Below are 20421 nucleotides of genomic sequence, written 5' to 3' on the forward strand. Positions count from 1 at the left end.
CACATGTCGAGGCCCGCTTTCGCGAGAAAATGGGGCGCGACAGCATGGCGACTCTGCTGGGGACTACGCTTAGGCTCTTACCCCAATGAACTTGACTTATGTGGATTACTCTCTTGTTCTTTATTTGTTCTAAAACTGCTGCTACATGCACATCCCTTCCCTTCTTCACCTTTATTTGCTTGAATTTGCTATGACATGCACACCCCTTCCCCTATTAGCCTTTATCTGTTTAAATCTGCTATGACATGCACATCCCTTCCCCATTCACCATTATAACCACCCTTTATCTCTTTTCATCCTGTCTAAAACTGCTATATCATGTCTTTCATATCCCTACTTCCTGCTTTATTACATTCCCGCATATATTTTTATGAACTAAACTGACTTCTTCCTTTTGTCTTTCTTCTCTATTCTTTCCATGTTTACTTTTGCTATCCAATTTACTGCTTTATATCATGCAGATATTTGGCAACGTGTTATTATCTCTATATAAAGAATGATCAACATCATACTCAACTCGTGCCAATTATCAACATAGCGGCGCTTGATGAGCGTCCACAATCTTCCAAAAATTACCCTTTTTAAATTGGAAAGGCTTATTTGCGGTAGACTAGTCGATCAGCGGTGCAATCGACGGTCTCATGCCTTTCCCTCTCAAGTTGTCCACTTGGGAGTACCAGTCTAGACCATTCTAAAAACCCAACTCCAGCTTGAGATGTACATGCATCATGCTAAACCTAGTATGGGCTGAAGCGTTATCAACGTAACAACTCGCTAAGATAAACCTTGTCCAAAGTCCGCCGGAATTTCCACAATCCCAATAGACACTATCATATTATGTGTATTACTTGTAGAAAATACGCCAACGTGTTGATCATTATTGCATAAGTAGTCAAATTTGGAGGGGGAAAGGGCTAAACTTTGTTGGCTTGAAGAAAATGAAGCATGAAGTCCCCAGGTTCGGTATGGTCCAAAACATCCCACCGTTGCTACTTGACTGGTGGAAAGACCTTGCACCTTGCGACAAGAATCATGTGAGAAGAGTTTTGGGTGACCTGCCATCCTTGCTAAACATTTGACCAAATAGGGCACTAATTAAGGCTGCTACCATGTTCTGGGACGAGAAAAGAGCCGTTTTTTGATTCGGCAATATAGAAAATGACTCCTCTCCTAGAAGAAATAGGAGGCTTCGCTAAGTTGCCATGGGATAGTCCGTAATTACTGGTACCAGAGACTCACACTCCTCGCGGTTTTCTAAAGATGTTGAGTTTTAAGGAAAATGACGAGCTGCTCTGTTTTAAAAAGTCATACATCCCTTTTGAATTTCTTTATGAGCATTACGGGCATAGCAAGTCATATCGTCTTCATCATGAGGAACTTGCCATTACTTCATTGGATTGGACACGCTGTCGGGTTTATATGTTCATCGTCTGCTTCTTGGGGTTGTTGATATTTCCAATGAAATGGGGAAGGATTCATACTCGCTTATCCATGGTCGCCAGGACTTTGATGGAGGGCATCAAAGGACAAACTTATACTATCATCACTATGATATTAGCTGAGATGTACCGCGCTCTAGATCGGTGCAAGCAGCGATTTGGACACTTTAAGGGTTGTAATTTGTTACTACAAGTCTGGCTGCTGGAACACTTTCAGAGAGGAGAGTATCGTCAAGAGCTTCTGCGACGACCGTTGAATGACTACATAGCTTACTATAACCCAAAGAAAATGACGTTTATCCTAGACAGGTTTGCACAACCGGGAAATATTATAAGTTGGGTGACAATCATGCCTGCTTGACAAAGCCTTTTTCATTCAGTCTCCCAATAAGCGTTTTTTCAGCAATCTGACGGACGAGCAGGTACATTGGATGTTCGAGTAGTTTCCTAGCAGTGAGTTCATCATCAATCAAGAGGGACTACTCATATGGTACTAATCAGGTTGCGAGGCATATATCCTTATGCTCCCATAAGGGTAATGAGGCAAGCGGGGAGAAAACAGGTCATACCTCAGGTTTCCAACATAGTCCAGTACAAGGAAGATTTCAAAAGAGACGTCATTCCATTCAAGTTCGAGGCACAACATATGTGGAACCAAAAGGTCATTGTGGAAAAAGAAATCATTGAGCCAGACAGGTATCATGCTAGACATATGTACTACTATCTATCATGGTTGGAGGATGACATAGCGGGAGACATCCATCCGGGAGTCAATTTGAAGGATAGGATCATAGATAAAGTAGCTGAAGAACATGTTAAGTATAGAAGGCTACGCAAAAGGGTGTTCGAGTCTGAAGCTAAACATCTGGAATAGCACAAAGTGAACATAGAAGCGATAAAAGAATGGAAGGATATTTCCACTAAGTCAACAGAAAGATTGGAATACTTGGAACAAGGATTGATGGAGCTCAGGGGAAAGATGAGAAAGAGACTCTCAAATTGTCAAGACACAGATGGCAGTGAAGGAGGACATCTAGCAAAAGCCTACTTACTGTTGGATATGTGCGATCTGGGAAACATGATTGATGGGGTCAAAAGAGCTAAGCACAGAGACTAGGAAATGATGTTCTTTACAGCTTTCTAGCTTAGCTTTAGATTTCGATTGTAATAAGGCTAAATGCCATTAGTAATTTTATTATTGTCGATTTAGTAATGGGTTGACTCATTTTGTCATTAATGAAATGACGCAAATATTGGAATCAATTTTCTCCAAGTCTACGTGTCACTTAGGCCTACCTCGGGCACAATGAGATCCCCAAATTAGGACGCGAATTATTGCATGACTTTGTGAAACATGTTTTAATATCCCAATCACTCTTTTAATATTCCTTACTGACTTGGTTACCTTTTGCCTTTTCTTTTCTTTTGATTATTCTCATTTCCAAAGGTTGGTTCGTGCATATTGGAATCATCAATATATCACACTAGATCCAGAGGTCCTCCACCACCTCCTCCACCAAGCGATCCTAAAGGCAAAAGTAAAGGGAAAGGGAAAATGGATGATTTGAGTGGTATCAGGAAAGACAATGCTACCATAGCGGAAAATGTTGAAACTTCAAATGGCCGAAATACTCCGGCACATAATGAATTGGTCTTTTGTCTGGAACAGAAAATCTTGAAAATACAAGGCGAGCTTGAGCGGGTCCGAAATTTGGCAAACCTCTCCCTCACTCTCAATGTCCCCGACATTAACCAACAAAACCTGACTACCCAGAACCAAACACCACAGCAAAACACAAACCCACCACCAAATCCACCCGCATCACACCAGTATCCCGCACCTCCCCAGAACCCTAACCCACCACCAGTGCCGACTCCTCCACAACACCACCATCATTCAACTCAATACCCACAAACCACTACTTATCAAAATGCGCCACAACCTACTGCTGATCCCCAAAACTCAACCAATGACTACCATTATACCCAAGTACCAGGAATCCATCAAAGCAATCCGATATATGTGGAAACTTTACCTCACACCCCACAACAAATCCTATACATACCTAAATCAACTAAGAAGGACCTGCTCATTAAGAACATGGTGGAGTAACTCAAGAAGCTCACCGGTTGTGTTTAGAGTGTCGAGGGTAGTAAAGGTGTTGAAGGTCTAAACTATGAGGACCTGTGTATTCATCCGGATGTGGAATTGCCGGAGGGTTAAAAACCTCCCAAGTTCGAAATGTTCGATGGAACTGGTGATCCGAAAGTGCATCCGAGAATGTATTGTGACAAGCTCCTAGGAGTAGGAAATAATGAACAAATACGCATGAAACTATTCATGCGGAGCCTCACAGGAGAAACCTTGTCTTTGTATATCAGTCAAAATCCAAAGAAGTGGGTTAGTTGGGTAAGTATGGCATCAGACTTCATGGATAGATTCAGGTTCAACACAGAAAATGCGCCAGGCATTTTCTACATTCAAAACCTTAAGAAGAAGCCGATAGAAACCTTCTGCGAGTATGCTACTCGTTGGAGATCAGAAGCCACGAAAGTAAGGCCAGCACTTGAAGAAAAACAAATGAACGAGTTCTTTGTTAGGGCTCAACACCCGCAGTATTACGAAAGGTTAATGGTTATTGAAAATTACAAATTTTCCGACATCATCATGCTAGGAGAAAGAATAGAAGAAGGAATTAAGAATGGGATGGTGACCAATTTCGAGACAGTGCAGGCCACAAACAAAGCCTTGCAATCAGGAGGCATTTCAAAGAAGAAAGAAATAGGTGCCTTGATGGTGGTACAGGGTCCTAAGTCTCCTCTCACATAACAAAACACCTCCACCCACATACCAACCTTCACCCCCCCAGATACCAACAGCCCGCTACCACCTACCATGCCTATAATACTCAATCTACATATTACCATTCACCACCACCCACCCGCCAAAACTACCAGAAGCCACGACCAAATTTTGTCCGCAGACCACTAAAACAATACGCCCCAATTGATGAACCCATAGACTAACTGTACGAGAGACTAAAGGGCACTGGTTATGTTACTTCCATCCCTGCTGTTGTTATGGAGAATTCCTCCCAGTGGATCAACCCCAACAAAACATGTGCCTATCATTTAGGCATGAAGGGTCATACCATCGATGAATGCCGCACACTAAAAGATAAGATTCAGACGCTAATCGATACTAAGGTCATACAGGCAAAGGAGGCTACACCAAATGTTCGTAATAATCCTCTCCCGGATCATAGAGGTGAGGGAGTAAATGTGATAGAGACTGACGATGAATGGGATCATGAGGGGTCTATCGGACTCATTCGAGAGGGAGATGATCCTAAAACGTCTCCAGTCACCCTCACACCAGTTGTGGTACAAACCCAGGCGCCATTTGAAGTTGAGGTATATACACCCTTCACTGTGATGGTAGCTCCCACGCCAACCTACAAGTCTGATGCCATCCCATGGGATTATGTTGCGGAAGCAAGGAGAAAGGGAAAAGCAAAAATGGAGGAAACAACTGCGGCACAAGGTATGAGGGGGAATAAGCAAGGAGGTTGCATCTAAGCCACCTGTTGTCGAGACTGGCACTGATGATCTTTTGAGAAAGGTACAAGCGAGAGAGTACTCTGTTGTTGACCACTTGAACAAAACCACCGCTCAGATATCCATCTTGTCGCTGCTGCAAAACTCGGACGCACACAGGAATGCTTTAATGAGGGTGTTAAGTGAAGCTTATGTACCCACCAACATCGCTAGTGGGGAGATGGCTAACATGGTCGGACAAATATTGGAGAGCCACAAAATCACTTTTCATGAAGATGAATTACCACCAGAAGGGGTAAGTCACAACAGAGCGTTACACATCACGGTGCAGTTTGAGGATAAGTTCATCGCCAGGGTCCTGATAGATGGAGGCTCAAGTCTCAACATATGCCCACTGACTACCCTGAAGAGACTGGGTAAAGGCCTGCACGAGATACGGATGGGAAGCATGAATGTGAAGGCATTTGATGGATCTCAGAGAGCCACCATTGGAGAAATCAATCTTAGCCTACAGATGGGCCCGACTTGGTTTGATGTCGAGTTCCAAGTGCTAGACATATCTTCTACCTAAAATCTATTGTTGGGACGACCCTGGATACATGCCGCTGGGGTAGTGGCATCGACTCTGCATCAGGTTGTGAAGTTTGAGTGGAATCAGCAGGAGGTGGTCATCTACGGAGATGGAAGTAACCCAATCTACATCAATCAGACTGTGCCGATCATCGAAAATAGAAAAAAGCTGGGTTGAGAAACATACCATCGCATTGAACGAGTCAACGCAATTGAAAAGGACTGATGGTGGAGCAACAATATAAAAAGCATACTGCTATGGATGGGGTACGAACTCGGTAAGGGCCTCGGCAAAAATCTTCAAGGGATCACTAAACCCGTACAACCACAGCGTCATGGCATGACTATTGGACTCGGATATGAATACATGTGGCAGGAATACCAGGATTGGTCACCACCATGGTGTGCTTCTTATTATCCACTGGAACAACCGGTACCATCTCTGCACCAAACATTCCATTAAGTTGACATGATGTGGGGTTCTGGGGAAGATGAAGTTTTAGCTAGCATGGGGAAGCTGTTTCTAAATGAAAAAGATATGGACTGCAGTGCAATAGTTGAGGAGGAGGAGGAATACCCTACTATTCAAACCATAGAGAAAGGAGTTGTTGTCAAGAACTGGACCGCTACACCATCCGGGGCCCGTCGAGTTCCTGGGTAGTCTGGCAAAATATGCATGAATTACTTTTAAAAAAATAGTTTTAAGCATTTGAGATATTTTTCAGTATTTGTTTTTGAAATAATTGCTCGAGCCATCGAGCTGCACTTGTTGACGTTTTAAAGATTTTATTAATGCATTACCGCTTTTCGTATTTATTATTATTTTATATTTTTCTTTTCAGTATTATTATTACCTATCCCGATGAACCTGCAACTGTGACATGTAATGAGATAAGCATAATGATTTAAAGGATCTGGAAGATGATATAAACCTGAGGAAATTGTCAGTGAAGTAGAAAACTTTGAATATAAACCAAAGTCTAATTTGGAGGAAACTGAGGCCAATAACTTAGGGGATTCTGAAACGGTCAAGGAAATATGTATAAGCATTCATCTATCACCGTTAGAGAAGGAAGAGTACATCAGATTCCTAAAAGAGTATAAAGATATCTTTGCGTGGTCCTACGACGATATGATTGGTTTAAGCACATCCATAGTGGCTCACAAGCTACCCACTAATCCCATGTGTTCATCGGTAAAGCAGAAGCTCAAAACGTTCAAGATGGATATGAGTTTGAAGATAAAAGAAGAGGTCACCAAGCAAATCAAAGCCAAGGTTCTCCGAGTGGTCGAATATCCGACTTGGTTGGCCAACATTGTGCCAGTTCCGAAGAAAGATGGGAAAGTTAGAGTATGTTTCAATTACCGAGATCTAAACAGAGCAAGTCCCAAAGATGATTTACTGTTGCCAAACATACACATACTGATTGACAATTGTGTCAAGTATGAGCTCCAAACCTTTGTGGATTGCTTCGCAGGATACCATCAGATTTGGATGGATGAAGAGGATGCCGAAAATACAGCCTTCATCACACCATGGGGGATATACTGTTACAAAATGATGCCATTTGGTCTGAAAAATGCTGGAGCCGCCTTCACGAGAGCCATGATAACCATCTTCCACGACATGATACATAAGAAAATAGAGGTGTACGTGGATGATGTTATCATCAAATCTAAAAGGAGTTCGGATCACATTGCAGATTTGAAGAAATTTTTCGACCGACTTCGAAAATACAATTTGAAGTTGAACCCTGCAAAATGTGCCTTCGGAGTCCCTGCTGGAAAGTTGTTAGGATTCATCGTCAGTCGCCGAGGGATTGAAAACCCATCAAAAGTCAAAGCTATCCAATACTTGCCACCTCCAAAGAATAAGAAAGATGTGATGAGTTTTTTAGGGCGCCTCAATTACATCAGCCACTTCATAGCACAATCAACGGTGATATATGAGCCAATCTTTAAAATGCTAAGGAAAGATGCTGCAACAAGCTGTACTGAAGAATGCTAGAAAACCTTCGACAAAATCAAGGAGTATTTATCTAAACCGCCCGTTCTATTTCCACCAGAACCAGGAAGACCTCTGCTGCTTTATTTGTCCGTATTAGATGGGGCTTTTGGTTGTATTTTGGGACAACATGATGAAACTGGAAGAAAGGAGCAAGCAATATATTATCTGAGCAAGAAATTCACGCTTTATGAAGCCCGGTACTCTTTGCTGGAACGCACCTGCTGTGCTTTGACATGGATAGCTCAGAAGTTGAGGCATTATTTTTGTGCATACACTATAGATCTCATATCAAGGATGGATCCGCTAAAATACATCTTTCAGAAACCCATGCCTACGGGTAAGTTAGCATAATGGAAAATATTGCTAAGTGAGTTCGATATCGTCTATGTGACTCAAAACGCAGTCAAGGGGCAAGCATTGGCGGATCATCTTTCAGAAAATCTCGTAGACAGAGAATACGAACCATTGAAAACGTATTTCCCCGACGATGAGGTGTCATTTGTAGGAGAAGATATCACCGAGGCATATGATGGTTGGAGGATGTTTCTTCGACGAAGCAGCAAACTTCAAAGGAGTAGGTATCAGAGCTGTCTTAGTATCAGAAACCGACCAACACTATCCGGTATCCGCAAAACTCAGGTTTCCATGCACCAACAATATGGCGGAGTATGAGGCCTGCATCTTGGGACTCAGGTTGGCCATTGACATGAACGTTCAGGAGCTACTGGCAATCGAAAATTCAGATCTTTTGGTACACCACTTTCTAGGGGAATGGGCTATGAAGAACACCAAAATATTGCCGTATTTGCACTGTGTACAAGAGCTGATCAAGAGGTTCACAAAGATAGAATTCAAACATATTCCGAGGATCCAGAATGAGATTGCAGATGCGTTAGCCACTTTGTCTTCCATGATACAACACCCAAACAAGAATTTCATTGATCCTATCCTAATAGGAATTTATAAGCAACCATCTTATTATGCGCTCATGTTGAAGAAGAGATTGACGGAAATCTGTGGTTCCACGATATCAAGAAGTACCTGGAAAAGGGAGAATACCTAGAGACTACTACCCGTACCCAGAAGCGCACGCTTCGAAGATTAGCCAACCATTTCTTTCAAAGCGGAGGAATTCTATATAGAAGGACTCCTGACCTGGGATTACTACAATGTGTCGATGCCAAAGAGGCAACCAGATTGCTCGAGGAAATACATGACGGAACCTGTGGACCACATATGAATGGTTTCATCTTAGCCAAGAAGTTACTGAGAGTAAGGTATTTCTGGATAACTATGGAAACAGACTGCATCAAATATGTTCAGAAGTACCACCAATTCCAGATACATGCTGACATGATACGAGTACCACCCAATGAACTCAATACAACAAGTTCACCCTGGCCTTTCTCTGCTTGGGGTATGGATGTCATCGGCCCAATCGAACCCGCTGCTTCAAACAGGCACAGGTTCATTCTAGTGGCCATAGACTACTTCACAAAATGGGTTGAAGCTGCATCTTATAAAGCTGTAACTAAGAAGGTTGTATCGGATTTTGTTCGGGACCGCATTGTTTGTCGATTTGGAGTACCAGAGTCAATCATTACTGACAATGCCGCCAATATCAACAGCGATTTGATGAAAACCATGTGTGAAATATTCAAGATCAAGCATAGGAACTCCATAGCATACATGCCGCAAATGAACGGAGCCGTAGAAGCCGCCAACAAGAACATCAAGAAGATATTGAGGAAAATGGTGGACGATTACAAATAATGGCACGAGAAGCTGCCATTTGCTTTACTTGGATATCGTACCACAGTTCGCACATCAACTGAGGAAACTCCCTACTTACTGGTTTATGGTACTGAAGCCGTTATTCCAACCAAAGTGGAAATGTATTCTTTAAGAATCATACAAGAAGCTGAGCTCAGCGATGCAGAATGAGTACGGAGTCAGTATGAACAACTAACTCTCATTGATGGGAAAAGAATGAATTTGGTATGTCACGGTCAACTCCATCAGAGCAGAATTGCAAGAGCTTTCTAGAAAAAGGTCAGGTCAAGGCAATTCACACCGGGGCAATTGGTGCTAAAGCGAATCTTCCCGCACCAGGATGAAGCCAAGGAGAAGTTCGCACCCAACTGGCAGGGCCCTTACATGGTTCACCGGGTGTTGACAAGATGGGCACTTATACTTGCAGAAATGGACGGATATATTTGGCCGAAACTTATCAATTCAGACGCAGTCAAGAGATACTATGTTTAAGATTGTTTGCATTTTCTCTATTTGATGTAACTGAACTACGCTTGACCTGATTCCCATTTAAGAGGGGATACGTAGGCAGCCATGTAGGTTCGGTCACATCATAATAAAATCTTCATTTCCCCCCATGATGCAAGATATCGAGTTCGTCCGATTTCATTACGTTTGGAACAGTCGAGGAACGTGTTGCTAGAAGTATGCATTTAAACTGGGGCAGAATTTTGATGAGGATCCTCAAAATCCTGAGTCAAGGAGGTTGCAATGTCTCAATAGCATGTCACAGTCATCAATTCAACAAATCATCTTCTCTCATGCATTATCACATATTTCAAACAACTGCATATTTATAAGTAATTCATCACAAATGCATGTTTTTCGAAAATTTTATAGCAGCCAGATGTTACCCAGGGTGACTCAAGAAAGACCTCAAGACAGGAGTAAAGGCGAAGCAAGGAATCAAGAGCACAAACCAACCGTCCCCCCTCCCTCCCCCCCACCGCAAAACTCACGATTTTTCTTTGGATGCAGGCACAATGAACACATTAGGAATATTCGCAAATACATACATACAGCAAAATCACTATCTTCATAACGACAAAGTTTGCAAACACAAACATATCAAGCTAAGAATTACTTTACTCTCTCGCAGCTATTCATTGCTCTTCTTGCATGAGACTAAGCACTGTCTCCATTTCGTGCATAAGGCTAAGCATTGCCTTTCTTTGCATGAGACTAAACACTGTCTCCATTCCTTGCATAAGGCTAAGCATTGCCTCCATTATTGCATAAGGCTAAGCATTGCCTTTCCTTCGCATGAGACCAAACATTGTCTCCATTTCTTGCATGAGGCTAAGCATTGCCTCCATTATTGCATAAGGCTAAGCATTGCCTTTCCTTGACAGAGACTAAGCATTGTCTCCTTTCCTCGTATGAGGCTAAGCATCGCCTCCATTATTGCATAAGGCTAAGCGTTGCCTATCCTTTCTAGAGACTGAGCACTGTCTCCTTTCTTTGCACGAGACTAAGCATTATATCCACTCTTTGCATAAGGCTAAACACTTCCCTCACCATTGCATAAGGCTAAACATTGCCTCTCCTCACATGAGACTAAGCATTGTCTCCACTCCTTGCATAGGGCTAGGCACTGCCCTCACCTTGCATAAGGCTAAAACACTGCCTTTCTTTGAGACTAAGCACTGTCTCCAATCCTTGCATGAGGCTAAGCATTACCTCCATTATTGCATGAGGCTAAACATTGCCTCTCTTTACATGAGACTAAACACTGTCTCCGCTACACTGCATAAGGTTATGCACTATCTCCCTTCTTCGTATAGGGCTAATCATTTCTCTCATCTCATACAAGACTAAGTCGTGTTTTGTCTCGTCCTCGCATATGACTAAGCATCACCTGTTTCCTCTATCAAATGATCAAAATCGCCATATCTTTGCATGCCATTTTATCCGAACGCGTCATAGTCTGAAGGCACCATCCTCATAGCCGGAAGACACCATTCCATGGCCTGAGGATCTCTCGATACTGCACATCATTATTCAAAGGCGTCATAGTCCAGAGGCACCATCCTCATAGCCCGAGGACACCATTTCATGGCATGCGAATCCCCTATCACACGCTTCATGGCCCAGGACGTCATCGTCTAAGTACATCATCCTCATGGTCCGAAGACAACCTTCATGGTCCGAAGGGAATTTGCATCATGTTTAAATTTTTGCAATAACCCATATATATTCGAATGCGCCGTGTTTTGAGTGTTGCAGGTAACTCAGGAGGTAACCATTCTGCAAACAGGAGCAATCTTCACTCCGGTTTCCATTCACATACTTTGGCTACCTTAAACGTAACCGACTACCAGTAATCGACTACCTTTTTACTCTATGGCCCTTCAAATATCTGCCTTGTGATACGCTCGTAACGACCAAATTCGCATTCATGACTCCACCTAAAATTATCCATTACCTACGACACTATCCTACCCAAAAGAACCTTTTCGAAACATACAACCACTCTTGTAACAACTTCGTCGTTTTCGTTCGCCGTTGGATCCAGAACTACACACGGCCTGATTCCCGTAACACCAGGGATATGTAGGCAACTCAAGAACCAGGGTTCGGCCCCTATCATTTTCCAAAACACAACACTCCTCACTCACTTCAGACAAAATTGCTCATCATTTTCTTTACCCGGCAACTCTTTCATCATTCCCGGGTAAAGAGGGGCAGCTGTTGATACCCAATTTTGCCCTCATATTTTTCAAATAGTATATATACTTTCAAAAGATTGTTTGCATCATTACTTAATTTACAAAGAGTTATACAAGTATTTTTTATAATGTTTCATAATTTGTAGAGCTTTAAAATCAATGTTTCTTGCATTTTAATTACCTAAATATGTATTAATTACCCCTTAAATTATTTTGTGATGATTTAACCATCCAAATCTATTATTTGCATCCACATATATGCTTCACAATATTTTCATATAATTTATATTGGCTATTCACACAATTTTGCAATAATAGCCTATATGCTATGCATAATTATATTTTTTTACATTATTCGTGCCAAAAAACATTTTTATATTTTTATAATGTTAAGTTATTATTTTTGAAGCATCTTACTACTTAAATAATATTTTATTATTTGTTAATTACTTTTTATAATTTTATTTTAATGAATTTTGTGTATTTTAAATTATAGCCCAATATAGGGCTAATTTTCGAACCAATTAAAGTCCAAAACACCTGGCCCATTCCGTTTAACCCTTCAGTAGCCCAAACCAAACCACCTCTTCATCTAACCCGGTCGTGATCCATCTCATGACCTACACCGCTTCCCCTTTAATACTGGCCGTTGATCTTAAATGATCAACGGCCCACAACAACCTTTGCCCTTTCCTTATAACCCTCGCCCCAAACCCTAAAGACAAATCGCTCATTCCGCCGCCCCTTGAATATCTCGAACTTCCCCTCTTCTCTGAAACCCTAATAGCCGCCTCCCTTAACTCTCTCCGATTCCTACCCCAAAATGGAATCAATCCATGATTCCCTTACCTTATACGTTCTGTCATCTGGTTACTTGCACGATTTTGGCATCACCTAGTGCTTGCCTATTTTTTGGCATATACCAGGCCTTGGGTTATGAACAACCGTCCTCAATCTTCGAGACTTAGGCGGTATTTCATCTACATACACTCACCACCGAGTTGTATGGTTCCTATTTACCAAACTCTTTGGACAATCTTTGATTTTTGTTGAACTAGGGTTTGAAATTTCAATATCGTTTCCTTATTTTGTATGTGATTAATTGTTTTCCATGTTTACTCGCTTGATTCCACCACTATATAAACCCCTTCCCTAATCCCCTTTAAGGAACCAAAATCATTGTTATTCTCTCAAACTCTCATTCACTCGATAGTATTCTGAATCTATTGCTCTTGGCCGGCTGAAAGCCAAGGCCATCGAAATCTTCTCTATTAACCTCCCTAGTGCGAGCACTGCTCGGGGCTCACCGAAGCTCCTGTGAACTCTGACGCATAAGGATTTTGAGTTTTGTTTTTGTTCTGTTGCTGTAACTACTAAAATTTTGGGTACTCACCCTTTTTGTTCGTTTATCTTCGCAACTGGTCAGCATTCTTAACTCTCATAGCCTTCATCGTTATTCCTTTACTTGCTTATGTGTGTACTCTATATGCCAATACTGGTTGAACTTTTAGACAAACATGCCTTAAGTTTCTCTGTTATTTATGAACTTGCAGGATTATATTATTGTGTGCTTTTCTATAAATCTACTATCTCAATGATGTCCTGTAAGTTACATGACCTCTAGTATCGAACTTGAATGATTTCAACATATGTAGTAGACTTTCACTCGGCATATTTGATTTGAATAGTTTCTGGCCCTCTTAAGTTTTACCTTACAGGCCATGTTCATACTAGCCTGATTGTCATGTCTTGTGCTCACACTTATGCCTTAATGTCATGTTCTGTGCTTGTTATAAGTTCATACTTGTCCCTTAATGTCATGTTTGCTCAGATTCTACTTTAATGAATCTCTTCCTCTTGAACCCTTTAAGAATAATCTATTATTTCCTGCAAATTGATTCCTGATTCTCCTATGTTATAGCACTATTTCACTATCTAACCAAACTTGTTTATCTGCAATTCGTAACTCTAGTAGTTATGTTCTTTGATCTGTCAATCCCGCACTCTTAGCATTGCTTCTAGGATAAATGTCAATGTATAGTTTTCTCTCATGTGGGATCGACTGATATGAATTCTAATGTTTGCTTGTCCTGTTGATCTATAATTGACATGTTCTTTTACCTACATTGAGTTCTTTAGAGTCTTTGTGCTATAGTAATGCCCATCATGTTAGGTCTCATGTTCAACTAAGTGATATGCTGCCAACTATTCTTAACTATGTCCATTAGCCTGTTGCTATGTTGTTGATGACCATACTTTCATCAGGCTTCCGTGTTAAAACCTTCATGTGAAAACTGCCTCTCACTTGTTCCTGTATATGAATTTGCTAGATTCTCATGTTAATTGTCTGAAATCCTTTGGGCTAATTCTGGACTATGCTTCGTTTTAAAATTCTATTTGAAGTAGTTTGTTAGCTTATGATGTTCAATCCTGTCACTTTAAAACCTAGAATGAGCCCATTTTATGTATGTCTTCTGTATTTTTCAAAGATTCATGTGATCCTACTTATATGTTTTGGGTAGAACTGTTTGTTACTTACAACTTTCAGAATTAAGTGTGAAAAGGTGTTTAATGAATTCCCTGAGTAGTTGTCACTTGCATGGTTAAGTCTGGCATCAGTAGGTAAGTCATGCGTCTTGGGCCTGCTGGTCATGTGAAGAGTGAGGATTGTTGAAGGCCCAACTAGTGTTGGGTTGTTTTGTTTGGGTTTATTTCTAGACTTGTAGTTATTCTTTATGTAATGTTTGTAGGTGTATTCATTATCTGGTTCTGTAATAATTTGTAAACTAAACAATTAGGGAATTAGTAAAAAAGGGAAATGGGTATGATTTATTCTTGCATAAAGGGTAGAGAACATATCTATAGGGTCTATGTGCTCTATTTGTTATTTTGTTTAGCATGCTTTATTACTGCACACTGATAGACATTATGCCTATAGGAGTCACGCACACACTTCACTTAACTTGTCAAAATATGTTAGTTCCAGTATTTGCCATACCTGTTCCCATGTCTACTATTCAACACTCTTAGATAACATGTCTATAGGGCGCAACAATGCAATATTTTTACTTACCTAGATACCATGCCTATAGGACATTAACGTCTGCCTAAGAAGCATGTTTATAAAATCAGCACTAGTAATCCGGTAATTCATATTGCCTCATTGCCTCATAGCATAAACAATTAGAAATCATGCCTATAGGACTTGCGATGCTTTAACTGGCCACTACGCTGCAGTACTATCTGGATAATATAAGATTTAACAACCCAAAATATGTTTTAATTCTGAAATCGTCTACTGCATAACCAGAAATCTCCCCGCGTGCATTTGTTGTTATTTTTGGAGGCTAACTTAGGCCTTTAATTGTCTTTACGTGAAGTCTTATCTGTTTTGAATGTCGCTTAGTTTTATCATTTTTTGAGCAACCTAAGTAAAGTTTAGAACAACCCAAATAGTAGGTCCAAAGCATCCTGGACCATAGGCATGGGATGGGTAGCGCACGCGTAGGGTACGAGTTAGAACTGAATTAGAACGCTTTTAAGTAAACAACTTCAGCATAGTAATCGGGTAGCAGGAGATGATAGTTTTTGCCCGCTGAATAATATGAGCAACTCCCTACTTAAATATGATAGCAGCATATTATTCATGTTGCACGGGATGATCCTTTAGGCTAAAAAACTTAGGATCCCCCCTTTCCTTTATATACTTGGCATTTACATTTAGTCATTTAACATAGACCAATGCATTTATAATCATTTAAGATTTGTAACAATTCCCAATGTGTTATGATAAGACTCTTCGACTTCTATACCTCCCTTTGTTTATTTGATCACCTAGCCTAATCACGTAATCCACATAGTTTAATGTTCGGCCGGGACACACAGTTGTGGACCTCGAAAAGTGTCTAACACCTTCTATTTGTGGTAATTTGAGGCATTACCCGATCTTTGGTGACACAGACTAGTTAAAACAGATTTATTTTCAAATAGGTGCCCTAACGCATCTTAAAAACTGTTAGGTGACGACTCTTCTCTTTTAATACCTCATTTAAAAGAGTTGTCACACGTCGAGGCCCGCTTTTGCGAGAAAATGAGCCTTACATCCTCTCCTGCTTAGGATCATTCGTCTTCGAATGAGGGTCAAAATCTGCCATTAGCATCCAATGTGACCCAACTCTCACTTCACACACCAGCAGTTCCAAATTTTGACTAACTCCCAAAATTTCCAAAACTTTTTGCCAGAGTCTCCCCTGTAATTGGGCTTATCCACTGCCAGAGAATCCCAAAACCAATCCTAACAGCATAACCATAACACAACGATGTAAAACAACATGGAAATAACACCGACCACAATGCCATAAACATTATATTACCAAAAAGGAGTATCCTTAATATAAGCTCTACAACGGGAAACATAATTTGTAGAAAGATAGCTTTTAACCTTTTTCATGGACACAACTACATAGCTATTCAAACATATGAGGATACTTCTTCTTAATCTCTTCATCGGCTTCCGGGTGGCCTCTTCGACCTGTTAGTTTTGCCATGACACTTTCACGGAGGCAATCTCTTTATTTCTCAGCTTCCAGACTTGCCTATCAAGAATGGCAACTGGAATCTCTTCATAAGTCAATTCCTCATTAACCTCAATAGTATCAACCGAAAAAATAAGTGACGGATCTCCAACCACCTTTTTCAACATGGATACATGAAAGACCGGGTGGACTAAAGACATCTCTGGAGGCAGTTCAAGCCTGTAAACCACCTAACCTATCCTCTGAATGATTCTATACGGTCTGACACACCTCAGACTCAATTTTCCTTTCTTACCAAACCGCATTGTACCCTTCATGGGGGAAACCTTCAAGAATACCCAATCATCCTCTTGGAACTCCAAATCCCTACGACGTATATCCGAATAGGACTTCTGACGACTTTGGGCAGTTTTCAACCGTTCCTTATTTATCTTAACCTTCTCCATAGCATGATGCACGAGGTCTGGCCCTATCAACTCCACTTCCCCAATCTCGAACCACCCAATGGGAGATCTACATCTCCTACCATATAGAGCCTTGAACGGCGATATTTGAATGCTAGCATGATAACTGTTTTTGTAGGCAAATTCTATGAGTGGCAAATGATCATCCCAGCTACCCTTGAAGTCAATAACACAAGCGCGCAACATATCCTCAAGCTTCTGAATGCTCAGTTCTACTTGCCAGTTGATATGTGGATGGAAAGTTGTACTAAGATTCACCTGAGTACCCAAACCTAGCTGAAATGTCTTCCAAAATTTAGATGTGAACCGTGCCCCTCGATCTGAGATAATAGAAATCGAATTGCCAGGCAACCAGACTATTTCCTTGATATTCAACTGAGCATACTGTTCCGATGTGCTGGTAGCCTTTACCGGTAAGAGGTATGCTGAAACCCTCAAATACATTAGCCTACCTCGGCACCACGAAACCCCTAGTTTTAGGTAAAATTTTATGAGGCCTTACAAATTGATGTATTTTGGCAAAAATTGGAAAGTTGGATGGTTTGGAAGGTTGAGAGGTTTGATCGAGAGTTGACTTTGTTGATATTGGGTTCAGATTTCGAATATGAGAGTTGGAATAACTCTTTTATATCATTTGGGACTTGCATGCAAAATTTGATGTCATTCCGGGTTGATTTGATATTATTCGACCCGAGTTGTAGAAGTTGAAAGTTCATAAGTTCATCAAGTTTGATTTGATATGCGACTCATAGTTTTTATGTTTTTTGATGTGATTCGAAGCTCGAGCAGGTCCGCGTTATGTTATGGAACTTGTTGGAATATTCGGACGGGGTCTCGGGGGCCCCGGGTGTGTTTCAGACGGGTTTCGGATCATTTGGATTATGTTGAAGGAAGCTGGTTTGGGCAGCGGTCTTGTATGGTCGCACTTGCGGACCATTGGGCGCGGGTGAAGAGGAGAAGGAGCGCAGAAGCGGAAGCATGGATGGATGAGGAATCCCTCAGAAGCGGAACATTGAGGGCAGAAGTGACATTGACTCAGGTAAGGTAATTCCGCAGAAGCGGATTATTGGCCGCAGAAGCGATCTTCTTATTGCAAAAGTGGGATTTTCTGGGCAGCTGGTATTTATGTCGAGGGTTTGGTTATTTTCATCACTTTTTGAGTTAGAGACCTCGGCTTTGGGCGACTTTGGAGGACTTCTTCACGTTTGGATTGGGATAAGTGTTCTTTATCCGGAATTGATTATATTTCATGATTATGTAATTATTTTTATCATTAAATTAGTGAATTGAATGAGAGAAAATGGGAATTTTTGTAAAAGCTTTCAAAAATCTAAAATAAGGATTTGAAGGCCGATTTGATGTCGGAATTGGATAATATTGGTATGGTTGGACTCGAATCGGATTGGTGTTCAGATTTTGTTAATTTTGTCGGGTTCTGAAGTGCGGGCCCGAGGTTGACTTTTTAGTATTTATTTAAGATCGAAGCTTTATTATCTAGAAGTGTTTCCTATGGTTTTTATTTATGATATTAAGTTATTTTGGCTAGATTTGAGCCATCCAGAAGTTGTTTCACACGAGAAAGTCATTTTAGGGTATCGGTTTAGCTTCTTTGAGGTAAGTATCTTGCCTAACTTTATGTGGGGGAACTACTCATTAGAATTTTAGTCATTTGTGATAATTGTGTCATGTGAAGGTTGTGTACGCGCGGTGACGAGTACGCACTCGAGCTTATTTGTGAGAATTTAACCGTTTTAGGCTCTTAGGTTCTTATGTTCAATAAAAATGAAGTAGTATTATCATGTTAAACACTCCATTTACTAAATTCACCCTTACGTATCTTATTTGGAGTTGATTGATTCATGTTCTACCCTTGTTGCCAAATAAACTTTTATGTGCCTTAATTGAAGTTGTTGCCTCTTTTATTGCCATGCTATCTCTTCTGTAATTGCTTAACCTTAATTGAAGTTATTGTTATGTCTTCCGTAATTACTTAACCTTAATTGAAGTTTTTTTCCCTTTCATTGTTGACTTATCCTTATTTGGAATCATCGCTACATGTTATCTCTCTTATCATCGAGTTGTACTTGTTTGGGAACATTGTTACATGTTACCCCTTCAATTTTTGAGCCACTCTTATTGGATATCGTTGTTACATATTATCTCTCCCCTTGTTGGGTTATTCTTGTTGAAACTATTACTACTCGTTATATCTTTCATTGTGAGCTTGTTCTTCTTCCTTGTGTTATGGAATTCCTGTGTTGATTTACTTGGCGTACTCCCATATTATTGTTTGTTGTTTTTATTGTACTCAGTGTTGTTGAGCCGAGGGTTATGTGTGGTTGTGATATTGGAATTATTTTGAGGAAATGTTGTGGCATATGAGCACATATGGTGAAAGTCATTATATTGTGTTGTTATTGTTTGGCACGCATGGTATTGTTTAGAGGATTGTCGGGGTGTTTTCATGTGAGTTGTCTTTCCTATTGTTATTATTGATATTTTTACATGTGGTATGACAAGGCGGGCTATATATGTGGGTTTGCGCATGTGGCGAGACAAGGCAGGAATATTTTATGTGTGCGGTGAGACAAGGCGAGCATGTACTTTATCATTATGCACGCGGGGAGATAAGGTGGGCTATGTCGGGGATGATTTGTGATGACTTGTGATGGCCTGGGGGCATTGTTATTTATGATATTTGTGTAGTGGTGTACCTACCTTGTGTGAGTTATACATTTTACGGTTTGTTGTGTTGTTTCCTATGTGCCCTTCGTTGTCTCCACTCCTACTTGTTGACTTGAGTTGTGATAAACACTTGCCCAAGCATACACGTAATTAATCACCCATATCGGTTTAAGAAGATGAATCCTAATGTTATTGACCACTTACGTGTACTCTCAGTTTACTTGACTACTGTGTGAGAGTTGTTCTACTGGCACGTGAGTTGTCTGTGCAGTCATGAGTCATTGTTATTGTTGGCACGTGAGTTGTCCGTGTGGATATGAGGTATTAATGGTATTGGTACGTGAGGTTTTCATGCAGCAGGTGAGTCGACTGTGCGGTTATGAATTGTAATGTGGGCACAAGATGCCAAGTGATTACGATTCATGAATTGGGACCCGTGAATTCTAAATATGAGTTGAAGTACCTCGGGGAAATTGTTGAACAAATCTTGTGTGAAGGCGGTTGATCTTATTGAGTTGTTACTTGTTTTCTTTATTTGGTTTCACCGAACTTAAACTGTGCTCAGCTTACTCTACGGCATTATTACCTGTTTGTTCCGTATTGCTAATTGTTGTTTCTAGTATTCTATTGTAAGTATTGTTTTGTTATCTTTAGCTTTATATTGACATTGTTTCCTTGTTA

This window comes from Nicotiana tabacum, chromosome 4 (assembly GCF_000715075.1).
Source record: "Nicotiana tabacum cultivar K326 chromosome 4, ASM71507v2, whole genome shotgun sequence".
NCBI classification, from domain to species: Eukaryota; Viridiplantae; Streptophyta; class Magnoliopsida; order Solanales; family Solanaceae; genus Nicotiana; species Nicotiana tabacum.